The 14,365-nt window shown below is 46.2% G+C and overlaps 1 pseudogene; it reads right to left on the bottom strand.

The window, feature by feature from the left end:
- Nucleotides 1-9,636: 9,636 nt before the first annotated feature.
- On the bottom strand, nt 9,637-10,668 carry LOC144103434 (uncharacterized; annotated as a pseudogene).
- Nucleotides 10,669-14,365: the final 3,697 nt, after the last annotated feature.

The raw sequence follows: 14,365 nt of genomic DNA on the forward strand, positions 1-14,365 counted from the left end.
TTGAAGGGTATTTACTGTAATTTCTGTGCTTGTTGGGCAGATAAGACTGAGATGTGCAGTTTACTGTAAGTCTTCAAACCCAACCAGAAAGGGAAATCTGTCAAAATGTTTAGTTTTTTAACCGAGTCTCCTGATTTTTGTGTTCTCCTTAGTGGTGTTCTTTTGTCTTCGATGTAGTGGCGTTGGTGACTCGATGCACCGTGCTCGGGCCTTCTCGTCACGAAATGATCTGTGGCAAAAAGGGCAGTTTGCTCCACTCGACTGTTTTCTTGCCACACGAAGCGAAAACACGTGCTTTTTGAAGCTGTCACCAATTACGCGGAGCAGAAGGGTCTCGCCCATTCACAATGATTGGCTTTATTTTGTACTGTACACAGGCCATAACAACACAGTGCACTCACGTTGAATGACAAGGAACGAAGTAAAGGCTCTAAGGAAAAGTCTTCCGGCGTGCCGTCTTTTTCAGTGAGTTAGCAGATGAGAAAAACGGCCACTCGATGATGCGGTTCCATCGAGAGGTCGCATTGATACCAACCGCTGCCTCCAAACGCTAGAAGAACAGCGGGCTAACAAGGTCGCATTTTCTATTGTGGCACTGAGGCTTAAATTTTAGATTTCGAAGTCGTCTGTCTGTATGTCTGAAATTTACTTGACCTGAAATAAAATAATCGGAAATGTTTTACGGCGCGAGTGAGCTTTGAAACCGGGGCGGCGAGAACACATCAGTTTTGCTGGTTACTGCATTAGAAAACTGCAACCTTGCCACAGCCGAAAATTCGGCGTCCTAGAACACCTGTCTCTTGTGCTGTGTTTTTTATATCATCGTCTTCATCAACTGCATCCGTGCGCAACGGAGCCGAACACCGAAACAGCACTGAAAACCGAAGTGCTAGCACTCCTAATTGCATTTGGCTAAGCCACGCTAAATCATCCGACATTTGTTTTTGTGCCACTCTTTACCTGTGCCATGCGCTGTGCTTTTAACAATGCTGGTGGAATTCCGTAGGTTTTGGAAGGCATTAAAGAATTAACTGATCTTCAGCAGAAAGTGATGTCCTTTCTGGCAGGTTTTTGTCAGTGTGTGGAGAGACCCTTTGCCTGAACTGGCACATTAGCGGTTGATTTTTATTTTTATGATAGCCTTGCGACAAGAGTGCATCCATGATCGTTACGGGCCGTTTTCACAGAGGCGCCGACTACGTCATGCTTAACACCGTAGGGGGCAGAAACCCAGCGCATTCAATAAATAACAACGGACTGGCTCCACGTTTCGAGGAAAAATAAATGGAGTGAAAAAAGAAAGGCCGACAAAGGCACAGCAGGAGACCTTTTCCCATTGTCCTTTAATACCTCCCCCTTACCATCTGCAACCGGGTGCCCATGTACCTCTTGAAAAACAATTTCGACCTACCTAAGCACCTGCTCACATCATTGACCCTTCGCGTTACCGCCTCTCCAACTTCTTCACCCTTTGATACTGCGAGCCGTGAGTCTTGTTCTCGTAGCCTTTGGGGGAGGAACACTGCCAAAAATTGCGACCGAAGGGTGAGGCAAATTCAAGGAAGTTTTGGTTAAGACAATTCCCAATATTTGCTTATTTTAAAAACAAGCGACAACTGCAATGGCATATCGCTTTAAGCATGCGGCTCGAGGATGGTGTGTGGTTCGTTCCCCAGTGCCGCCGTTTAGCCACTGGTTTCTAATGGGCACAAGTTCTCTCGAAGGCTGGCGCTTAGTTTATTTGAGCTGAAGCGCTCGGAAAATGGTCTTTCACGTAACCTTGTGTTGAAGAAAACAATTCAACCCATTGCGCTTGGTGCGAGGCTGCCATTACACTACTAAACTCATCATCAGCAAAAGAAAACATTTCTAAGAAATGGATACCCAAGATTCTTCACTTGATGTATCATCCAAAACAAAAAAAGATGCAACGAAAACAACTGTATACGCTTACGCTAAGGGCATGCCAGTGGCAAAACCGCGTATGCAGCTCGTACGAAGAAGGTATCAGCGAAACCTTGGCCAGTATTCTCTGAAAGGAAGGGATGCAAACTACACACAAGCCGGCCGCCATTATCGGACGCCTCTTCTGCCCCTTCAAAGACAGTCATCCTAAAGAAAATGCCTAAGGCGGGGTCGTGGTGCAATATATACCTTTCTTCGGGTCCTTGGTGTCGTAGGCTGCGGAAAGCAATCATGGCGCATTTAAAAGTCCCTGGCTTTTGTCAATCGTTCCCTGGAAACGTCCCCCTCTTCTTACTTCCGCGGTTTGTGTGCTTATAAAGCCCCTGCAACTCAAAGGAAGCCATACCTTGAAGAAGTAGTAGTTTACCAATCGCTTCAGAGGCAACAACAACTGACGAAAATACAAAAAGGTAAAAAATGTTGCCGGCCCGGCGATTGCTATCTAATCTCTCAAGCAATAGAACTGCAACCGGCGGAAATGAGACAGATACTGCGCCATTTCCTCCCCCCAAAACCAATTATTATTATTATTAATAAATAAAAGAAAATAGGTAGGACAGGGAGTAGTAAATAGGAGAGTGACAGAAAAAAAAATAATCTGAAACGGGGGTACGTGTGCATGCCGTAAGCAAAAATGATTAATATCTTCGCACCACTCGTGCGACCGTGCTTATAAGTACTGTTGCACATATTCGCAACACGGTAAATTCACCGTATATTCAGGGCCGCGCTCACGTAACTCAATGGCGATGAAAAATAAGAATTAATACCTAGTCGTGCATAAAATTTAGAGATTAGCTCTCTCGCCTATATGTTGAATGCTTCTTAAAGATTTTTTTCATAGAGTTTCATCAGTGTAGCTTATATATTGCGCTTACTATGCTCAATGAGCTACCATAGCATGGAGCCTATGGCGAGGTCCCGAAACATGCCCCACTTGACTTCACTTTATCGCTCCCCAAATCCCTACCTTAATATACATCGATAAGCTCTCGGAGCTTCAGGTACTGTAATGTCCTACATTTAAAAAAATATAAAGTATTTTACATTTGAGTTTAGCAAACGATTTCCTGCGCTGTGTTTCTGTTGACTATGAATCCTCCGCACCCGCAAAAAACGCGTGGCGCCTACTCTCGGTGTGTTGGCAAGGCTCACGTCCGTGCTACAGTGCCCCTGCTAGAATGTCCCTGTTTTGGTAGGTTTCTCTGGTAGGTTGGGCCGCGCCGTGCGAATGCGCACTTTTATCAAAAGCTCCCCCATCGGAGTGAGGCTACGACCATGAGCTCCTACAAGAAAGCGCGTGCCTACTGTAAGGTATGTAGAGGAAATTATAAGGAGACTCTTTTGCTTGACCGGTACATTTTTAAGCGCATACAGTGACCCCACGACACGGGCATAGGTGATTGTGGAATTGCGTGCGCATTAGCAGTGCAAAGCAATGAAACATCCAGGTACTTTCGTGCAAGCAGTGAAATGCGTAATTCCCGGACGCTCATACTTAGAGCTCACTCATCGATACTTGTATAAGGTTCTTGCACTGTGCATTGAAAATTTTAAATCGTGTATTAATGACTACATTTTAACACTGCAGTTATTAGCCTCAATAGCAGACAGCTCTTCGAGAGTTTTGTCGATGTGGTAAAAGTGCAGCACGGACGCGTTTAAGTGACTGAGTGCTGCACTATAAGAGGCAGCAAACTTGATGCTGCGTTATATGGCAGTAGGTGATTTGTTCACTGTAAAAATTAGTGTGTGGTAGTTCACAACATTTTTTTTCTAACTTGGTAAAGTGCCTCTCAGACTCGATCGCTCGCTGTCGATAAGGGATTTACCATTGCTGTATTCGATGCTAGTTTCGGCAATTATGTCAACCGTGTACGTAAACTATGAACCGCTAACGAAGACTTCATAGAATGGCATGCTGGGAACTATTCTGAAGAATGGGCGATCAGTACGGCAAGTTAGTAACTACGCCGTTACCCAGAGCAGCAATCAAGAATCAAACCCCAGTTAAATATTCTTGATTATCAATGAAATTTGCTGAAAAATGAACAGAAGTTATTGTCCGATAACAAGACGTTTCAAAGCTTACTGGTTATCTCCATCTCGGCGGCGGGGCGCTCTACCCAGCGCGCTTGTGCAATGTGACGTTCGCACGAGCGATCAGCGACCGGACGCTACATACGCGCGGCCCTGAATACGCACTGAATTTACCGTGTTGCGAATATGTGCAGTACATATAAGCACTGTCGCAAGAGTGGCGCGAACATAGTTTTTTTGCATATGGTGTGCAAACCTATCCCGTTTCTGATTATTTTTTCTATTACTCATCTATGTTCTTCTCGCTATCCTCCCTATTTGTCTTTATTTCCGCCGGTTACAGTTCCGGTGCTTGAGAGATTAGATAGCAATCGTCGGGTCGGCAACAGTTTTAATTTTTTTGTATTTTCATCAGTTGTTGTTGCCTCTGAAGCGATTAGTAAACTACTACTTCTTCAAGGTGTGGCTCTGGGAGTTGCAGAGGCTCTATAAGCACACAAACCGCCGGAGTAAGAAGAGGGAGCCGTTTCCAGGTAACGATTAACAATATCCGGCGACTTTTAAAAGTGCCATAGCTTGTTTCCACAGCCTAGGACACCAAGCAGTCGAAGAAAGGTATATATTGCATCATGACAACGCCTTAGGCATTATCTTTAGGATGAATATCTTTGAAGGGGCATAGGAGGCGTCTGATAATGGTGGCCGGCTTGTGTGTAGTTTGCATTCCTTCCTTTCAGAGAATACTGGCCAAGGCTTCGCTGACACCTTCTGTGTACAAGCTGCATGCGCGATCTTGCCACCGGCGTGTCCTTAACATATAAGCATATGCAGTAGTTTTCGATGCATCTTTTTCGATTTTGGAGGATACATCGAGTGAAGAATCTTGGGTATCCGTTTCTTAGAAATGTGTTCTTTTGCTGATGATGAGTTTTAATAGTGCAATGGCAAAATCGCGCCAAGCGCAATGGGATGAAATGTTTTCTTCAAAACAAGGTTACGTGAAAGACCATTTTCCGAGCGCTTCAGCTCAAAGAAACTAAGCGCCCGCCTTCGAGAGAACTTGTGCCCATTTGAAACCAGTGGCTAAACGGCGGCACTGGGGAACGAACCACAAACCATCCTCGAGCCGCATGCTTAAAGCGATATGCCATTGCAGTTGTCGCTTGTTTTTAAAATAAGCAAATATTGGGAATCGTCTTAATCAAAACTTCCTTGAATTTCCCTCACCCCTTCGGGCACAATTTTTGGCAGTGTTCCTCCCCCAAAGGCTACGAGAACAAGACGCACGGCTCGCAGCATCAAACGGTGAAGAAGAGGGAGAGGCGGTAACGAGAAGGGTAAAAGATGTGAGCAGGTGCTTAGGTAGGACGAAATTCTTTTTCAAGAGGTACACGGGCACCCGGTTGCAGATGGTAAGGGGGAGGTATTAAAGGACAATGGGAAAAGGTCTCCTGCTGTGCCTTTGTCGGCCTTTCTTTTTCCTCCTTTTAAATTTCCTCGAATCGTGGAGCTCTGTACGTGGTTGCTTATTGAATGTGCTGTGTTTCTGCCCCCTACGGTGTGAAGTATGACGTAGTCGGCGCCTCTGTGAAAACGGCCCGGAATGGTCATGGATGCACTTTTGTCTGCAGGCTGTCATAAAAAATTTATACAATCGCTAATGTGCCAGTCCTGGCAAAGGGTCTCTCCTTGACGCTGGCAAAACTCTGCCAGAGAGTTTCTGCAGAAGATCAGTCACATTCGTTAATGCCTTCCACCAACCAAAGGAATTCTACCAGCATTGTTAAAAGCACAGCGCATGGCACAGGTAAAGAGTCGCACAAAAACAAATTTCGGATGATTTAGCGTGGTTTCGCCAAATGCAGTTAGGAGTGCTAGCACTTCAGTTTTCAGTGCTGTTTCGGTGTTCGGCTCCGTTGCGCACGGATGCAGTTGATGAAGACGATGATATCCTAAACCCAGCGCAAGAGACTGGTATTTTAATACACAAAATTTTCGGCTGCGGCGATGTTGCAGTGGTCTATTGGAGTAACCAGCAAAACTGATGTGTTCTCGCCGTCCCGGTTTCAAAGCTCACTCGCGCCGTAAAACCCTTCCGATTATTTTATTTCAGGTGAAGTAAAGTTCAGACATACAGACAGACCACTTCCAAATCCAGAATTGAAGCCTCACTGCCACAATAAAAAAATGCGACCCCGTTAGCCCGCTGTTGTTCTATTAGCGTGTGGAGGCAGCGGTTGGTATCAATGCGGCCGCTCGATGGAACCGCATCATCGAGTGGCCACTCACTGAAAAACACGGCACGCTGAAAGGCTTTTCCTTAGAGCCTTTACTTCGTTCCTTGGCATTCAACGTGAGTGCACTGTGTTGTTATGGCCTGTGTACAGTACAAAATAAAGCAGACCATTGTGAATGGGCGAGACCCTTCTGCGCCGCGTAATTGGTGACAGCTTCAAAAAGCACGTGTTTTCGCTTTGTGTGGCAAGAAATTACTCGCATAGAGCAAACTGTTCTTTTCACCTGAGTTCATTTGGCGACGAAAGGGTCGAGCACGGTGCATGGAGTCTCCAACGAAACTATATCAAAGTCAAAAAAACACCGCTAAGGAGAACACAAAGATCAGGAGACTAGTTTAAAACAACTGAGCATTTTGACAGATTTTCTTGTCTGCTTGGGTTTTAAGACATAAAAAATGCACATCTCAGTCTCATCTGCACAAAAAGCACAGAACTTGACAGAAAAAAGAACACCGCACGATACTCAAAGAACTCATCATGAATGGCTACCCAAAAATTTCATTCAAAAAACCATTCGACGTCAAAAACGCGACCACGTGCGTGAAGAAATCAACGCACAAAGACCAACGCCACCACCAAAATACGTCACTCTACCTGATGTCGGAGGTGTCAGTGAAACCATCGCCCGATTACCGAAAAAAGGGGGTCTTCAGGTTGCGCACAAGCCCACAAACACTGTAGCGCTTTGCCTACCTGTTCATAAAGACCGGCCGCGTAGAGAAGGATCCCAAGGCATTGTCTACAAAATTCCTTGCGTCGACTGCGACGCAGGCTACATCGACGAGACCAAAAACCTGAAAGAAAGAATTCAGCAACATAAAACGACGTCCGCAATTTCGCAAGAGATTGAAATCCTGTAGCCTAACATTCCGAGGGCTCAGACCACAGAATCAACTTCTAAGAAACCAGCATCCTAGTAACCGAAACAAATTACCACAAAAGGCTCCTTCTGTAATTCTGGCACATCCAAACCACAACGAAAGCCATCAACCGCACAAAAGGAAACCTGTTCCCAGTGTATGCCCCAAAAAAAAGTCGCTATTGACAGCCTCCCCACAGTGCGACAATGTGACTAACAGCCTTAACCCCCTCCCCCTTCCTCCCCCTCCCCCACGCCTTTCGCATCACAGCTTTCGTTCCTTGGACTATTCCTCCCCTCCATGCTTAGAAACACTAGCTACTGGCCTCAGTCATCCCTGATGAAGGAGCCGAGTCGGCTTTGAAATGTTCGGTAAAAATTAATGATTTTTGGTTGGAGATGTGCAGTTTATTGTGAGACTCGCTTACCACTGCAGAACGGCAGATATATTCATTATTGCCTTTTTTTCATTTTTCCTTGAGTACGAATGGCGTCACTATTCTTTTAGTCGTGATGTCACTGTGCTCATGTACCTCTCAACGGGGAAATGTGAGCGCGTGCTCTGAGAGTGCAGACAACCCTTTTTCAAAGACACATGATCTCATCTGCCTCGCGTCACTGCACCCTAAGGCAACCAAGCACAAAGATCTATCGACAGGGTGCTCCCGACGTGCAGCATTCATTTTCTCAGAAGTGAATGGGCAACTTGTAGAATTGCCGACTTACAGGAAGGTTGCTTCCAACCAGCAACCCACGTTTGCAAACCGCGTTTTCGCTTCCTGCTCTGCTGACTGAAGGCGTTAGCATGAGGAGAGATGGTTTTCGGTTGGCAAACTGTAGATGACGCTCGATATTCTTCAAGTGTGCTCCAAGGGCCGTTTTTTTTTTTGGTGCACACGCCCAAAGTCGGCACTCTTAACATACGATAAAACCGGTCTACGCATGCCCACTGCAGGAGACGCCGCCGAACCTCGGCGAGGCGCCGATATCTGTCCGTGCTAGACATAGGCGCCAGCTAACGGGCGCTCGCGCACGTGTTAGAAGCGGGGTCCGGTTTACATCAATCGGAGTACAGCGGCGCTCTCAGTGACTTTTCTTCACAGCTTGAAGCTCTTCCAGGTTCCCAGAACTTTTCTTCGCGGTTTTAGTTGTCTGTTCAGCGCCCCCCCCCCACCAACCTCTTTTCCCCATGGCTAGAATTCTTTCTGTGCGCAGAAAGAGGCACAAGAGTACAATGAAGTTTTTTCCGCCTCCTCCATCTGCTCGAGAGGGGAGGCAGCCAGCACCAGGAACATGGACTGCCAAACAAGCCTCTGACGCCGTTTGTGTCTGCTCAGTACTCGATCCACGTGGTCTCGGCCAGCATACACAGGGTGTATCGGCGCCTGAGAGGCTAGGCAAGGACTGAATCCGCTTTAATAAGAATGGCTGTTGGGCAAACTATGAAAGGACGCTTACAAAAAAAGCGAGAGACTTTTATTCTTCTTCGGCAAGAACCTTAGGATGCGCGAGTATGAAATTTTTGCTTGCGAACTGAATATTTTCGAACCATTTTGATTATAGGCAAACAAAAAATACATGTTGCTGGTAACGGCTGAAATGCGCTAACTGACGGGACCGAAAAGAACACATACACATGCGCTGGTGTCTGCTTTCTCTTCCGTACCGTTGGCGCTGTCCAGTCGTTTGCATCAACATGCACCAACCAGCCTGACTTAGCCCTCTTCATTGAACAAAATACCGACAGTCTTAAAAAAGTTTTCCCATAACAGAACCACGAAAGTAAATATGTATCAGACCTTAACTTTACTTCACTAGTTATTGCGGTGGTGGGATACACTGGCTTGGGTTTACGGGGTTTAACGTCCCAAAGCAACTAAAAGCTATGGGGGACGTCGCAGTGGAGAGCTCCGAATATTTTGGAGCAGCTGGGATTCTTTCACGTGCACTGACATTGCACAGTACACAGGCCTCCACAATTTCCTCTCTATCGAAATGCGACCAACGCATTCGGGATCGAAGCCTCGGTTTTCGGGCCAGCTGGCGAGCACCACAACTACTCAGCTACCGCTGCGGCTCCGAGATGGTTTGAGTAATGGCACCTGCCAGTTCGCAGGTGAGATAATTGATGACATTACTGAATCAGATTGTGATATTGAGTGCTTGGGTATTGATGCAAAAAATTTCATACTTGTGGTTGGGTACAGACCGCCAATTGGCTAAAAGCGCCGTTTCTTGGCTAAGTTCGAGGTGGTTCTGGAGTACTGTAAATCCTATCAAAAACCATTCTTTATCATGGGAGATATTAACATTTATACAGTGTCTCAAGACATTTATTCACACTGTAACTAGCAAGGACGACACAACAGCATGATGGCCAGAACAAGAAGAACGATTGCTTTATTCAAGCATTTGATTATATAGGCGCGAGAGCGTGCGCCGACAGTATCTGCGCATTTAGGGTGCGCAGTCATGCTACAATGGCCTTATCGGATACATCCCTTTCCGGTAACACTTAAAACCTCCGGTAGCAAGTAAAAAATTGTTGAAAGTTCATCGCACCACACGTAAGGATTATACAGACACTTGATTAAAACTTTCGTCATACTGAAGACGTTGCGGTGGCTTCACGGTTCGGGTCGACCTTCTCAAAGCTGGCGGTGGCATAACCGTGGTCGCAGGGTCGCCCGTTGTCGATGGTTGACACGTGACTGTTTGCGAGGTTGGAGCTGTCGCTGTTGAATGGTAGCCAACGTCGTTTTCCGCGGGGGGGGGGGGGGGGGGGTATTGATGTAGTCATCGCTTGCCTTTAAGAGCCGTTAGCCGGTTTGCAGCAGGTGACGGCGGTTGCGCCTGAGGAGCTTCTGGTCCTCCGTTTTTACCAGGTACGATCATGGGTAGGACATAACCATCACTTGGGCTTTTCGGGACCATGCAGTATCTCTGAGCCTCACGATGGTACCCTTGTGGAGAGGAGGCAAAGGCCTTCCAGCTTGTTTTTGACTGTGGTTATTGATGTCGGTCGCAGTCACAGCACTGAAGTCCGGGAGGTTGGCGCGAAGACACCTTCCTTGCAGGAGTTCACCAGGGGATCGCCCGTCCTCCAGTGGGGTAGGCGGTAAGCCAGCAGGCCCAAACAGAAATCCCCCGAGTCTGCAGTTTTCTTCAACATGCGCTTCACAATCTGCACACCTTTTTCCGCAAGTCCGTTAGACTGCGGATAACGAGGACGAGATGTAATGTGTGTGAACTCAAATTTCCTTGAAAATACAGCAAATTCATAGCTAGAAAATTCGGACCATCATCAGTACATTCTTCAACTGGCACGCCAAATCTTGCAAAGTTAGCACTGAGGGCTGCAATGGTTGATCGCGCCGATGTGTCTGGCAGTTTCTGCACTTCTGGAAAGTTTGATAAGGCATCAAAAACAACGATGTACGAGTCTCCCGCATACAAAGAAATGTCAGCCCCAACTCTATACCATGCACAACCTGGCACGGGTCGCATTTGAAGCGGTTCCTGCGGCTGTTTATAAGCGTACTTGCGACATGTAGGACACATTTGCACCATAGAAGTGATCGCAGCGTTGAGCCCTGGCCAATATACGAGACGTGTGGCTCTTTCCCAGTCAAAACGAACTACAGGATTCTAAGACAGAAAATTTCTGTAGTCTGTAGTCTTGTCGTATTTTGGGCATGTCTTGTGTAGTCTGTCTTGTCTTCTGTAGTCTCTCTCGTATTTTGTAGTCCTGTCTTCTGTAGCCTGTCTTGTCTTTTATAGTCTGTCTTCTGTAGTTTGTCCTCTCTTTTGTAGTCTGTCTTGACTTCTGTAGTCTGTCTTGTCTTCTGTAGTTTGCCTTGTCTTCTTTAGTGTGTCTTGTGTAGTGCTCGTACACTGTGTAACAGTCGTTACTGTGTCACCTGTCAATTAACACAGAATTTGTATTCTGGAGTAGGCAATGCACAAAAATGCACAGCTTGTTAATGGTCGCCTGTCAATTAACACAAGCTTTGTGCATTCCAGAGTAATTCGTGCACAAAACCACTAGAATTGAAATGAAAATGATCAATATTTATTTACTGTTTCGTGCTTTTTTTTCGAGCTTGCTGATGCATGCTGTCCAGCATTGTCCTGGCCGCAGGTTCCTAGATACATCGCCCATGAGCCAAGAAGGTTTTTGCCTTGGCTGAAAAAAAGAAAAATAGAGATCACCGCTGCTACCTGCGCAAAAAGAATGTGAAAGCGTTGACGCCTCCTCGACACTGGTCGCCTTTCAAATTTGGCGCCATGGTTGTTTTCTCGTTGACTTGACTGGTTATCAATTAACTTATTTTACCCTCATTTCCTCCCAGCAACGATTTGGAGTTTTCAAATTTTACTCGATGGATCGTTCCTGCCCACTCACTGAATACCCGCCCAGTCTAATCACCCGTTCATTGCCTTTCGCTTCTCAATAATTACCTAATTGCCTCTAATTTATAATTCTTTTTCCCATCTCCTGGCTAAGTATAGGACACTTATCACTGGTCATGTGATTGCTCATTTCGAGTTTTCAAACTTGGCGCCAAGCTTTGGCTTTGTCCATACTTCCATTTTTCAAACTTGGCACTACGCTGTAGCTGCACCTACTTTCAGCGTTTTCAAATTTCGTGGCACTTTTTCTCTGGCCCAGCCACTTTCTGGACATTTTTGGCTGTAAATAATTATCCGATTATGAAATTTTCTTTTCGAGCAGCATCCTCACATCATCCTCTGCCAATTACGCAACCAATCGTATGACGCTATCTCTTCCGAGTTGCCCACAACTGCTGCGGACACGATCCCCGGCAACATAGCCTAGTAAACTTCACTTTATTCAAAATGTTGTAATACTGAACAAGGCTTATGACTGGCCAAGTTGGTACTGACTCACCTTAAAACCAGCCAGAACACACAAGAAGACATGAGCTCAAGAGGCGGGACTAAAATTTAATTGAAGATTTTGATTATTTGATTTGTGAGGGTTTAACATCCCAAAGCGACTCAGGCTATGAGGGACGCCGTAGTGGAGGGCTCCAGAAATTTCGACCACCTGGGGTTCTTTAGCATGCACTGACAACGCACAGTACACGGGCCTCTAAAATTTCGTCTTCATTGAAATCTGACTGGTGCGGCCAGGATCGAACCTGCGTCTTTTGGGACAGCAGCCGAGCGCCATAACCACTGAACCACCGCGGCGGCACCATTGAAGGAAAGCCGCAAAAGAAGACCCACGAAGAGATACAAGCGCACAATAACCCAAAGCAGTGAAAGGGTGAAGTGCAATCAAAGGTCACTGACATACTAATGAATCATCTAAAAAAGCAAATTCCTTACGGTGAAGGTTTTGTGACCTTAGCCTTACCGATGTATTATGCCTCAGGTATCTACCGACAGATTTATCCCTTCCAAAAACCACTGATGTGTCGTGAAATTAGGCGTGCAAAGAGACAGGTCATCCTCAGATTTGCATTCACAAGATTGAGCATGCAGTGCCAGATTAGAATTTGCCTTCCCCCTGTAGAGTGAAAGTGCTCAGTCAGGTGCAAATTCAGATATCTGCCTTTCTGCCCATATTGGTTGCAGCCATAGGGCAGTGGAACGCAATAAACTCCATTACTTTTGCAAGTGGTGAACCTTTTTTTGTGACACTGTCCATTGTGGACAAGTACCAAGTTTTATCAAGCCTTTTTAATGGCGGCGCAAAAGCCTCCTGTCTTGCACTTCGCTGTTAAGACAACAGCAGCATTACGCATTCCCGCGACTTTCTTGAGACTGTGAAATACTGTGGAGGTAAGGTGTGTCAGCATCATCGGAGTATGTGCTGCTTACCCTCGAGCGAGTGAAAACATACTATGACAGGTTGTTGAGATGGGCAAGTGGGAACCCAGCTGCTTAGAAACCTGCTACAAGAATGCGTCCTCAGCAGTGATGGCATGACTTATGTAAAGCTCATGTCATGCATACATTGCACACCCATCAAGTGTTTCCATCTTTACTGACCTTAACCAGCGACAAATACACCTCTTCACCGTCCTTCTCCAGCAACGAGTGGTCCGAATCGTAGCTAAAAAGAGCCTTCCCCGATCTTTAGCTGTAGCCCCGACAAACATATTCGTCCACAAAGCGCAGGTCTGCATCAAGAAACTGCTAACGGTTCTGCTTAGACAATTCTGATGTAAAAGACAGGCCTTGACCACATGCCTTAAAGACTCCTAAAACATCTTGTGCCACGTTATCTGACCCTTCTATGTCCAGAAAAATTAGATAGTCAAGAACATAACGAAATGCTACTATTCCAAGGTCTTCCAAACAGGGCTCTAATGCCTTATCGACTTTAGACAAAAAAATGTTGCTGAGCAAAGGTACGACCTGCGTGTAAAAACCGCCCTGCCAACTGACAAATGCAGATTTGCAGTAAAAGGACAACAGCCCCATGAAGCCAGCAACCGAAATCACGCAATCATCTGTAAAAGCATGTTCATTGTTCACCCTGATGCAGTTTGCACATGTGTCAGCGGTCTATCATGTGACAATGAATAGTGCAGGCCCTCCATGTCGATGCTCACTGCAGAGCACCTGCCCAGGTTGCTGTCCACAAGAAACTAGAACTCCACAGAACTCCACTTTTGTGAGTTGGCAAGGCGGTATTTACATCAGAAATCAGGCATATGCAGAGGGTCCCAGGTTGCACTGTTCCTCCGCGACAATCTTCTGTCCAGTCAATACCGCATCAAAGCCCTGTGTGGAAGACCTTGGCCTAAGTAGCATTTCGTTATGTTGATAGCTACCTAATTTTTTTGCACAAGGAGGGCTCAGATAAGTTGGCACAAGACGTTTTAGAAACCTTTAGGCATGTGGTCAAAGCCTATCTTTTATGTCTGAATTTCACTAAGCATAACCGTTTGTAGCTTCTTGACTTAGACCTGCACTTTGTGGACGACCACATATGTTGGCGCCACAGCCCAAGATCAGGAAGCCTCTTAGCTACGAGTTGAACCACTCGAGGCTGGTGAAGGACAGGTTGGCAATCGCATGCATCACGACCGCTTTATGGAAGTCATGCCATCACAGTGTTTAGAATGCTTTCTCGGAGCAGGTTTCCAAGCCAATGGCACCTGGGTTCCCTCTTGCCCATCTCGCGCACCTGTCAGAGTGTGTTTTTACTCTCTCGAGGGAACGGAAC

The sequence above is a fragment of the Amblyomma americanum genome, chromosome 9 (assembly GCF_052857255.1).
Source record: "Amblyomma americanum isolate KBUSLIRL-KWMA chromosome 9, ASM5285725v1, whole genome shotgun sequence".
Taxonomy (NCBI): domain Eukaryota; kingdom Metazoa; phylum Arthropoda; class Arachnida; order Ixodida; family Ixodidae; genus Amblyomma; species Amblyomma americanum.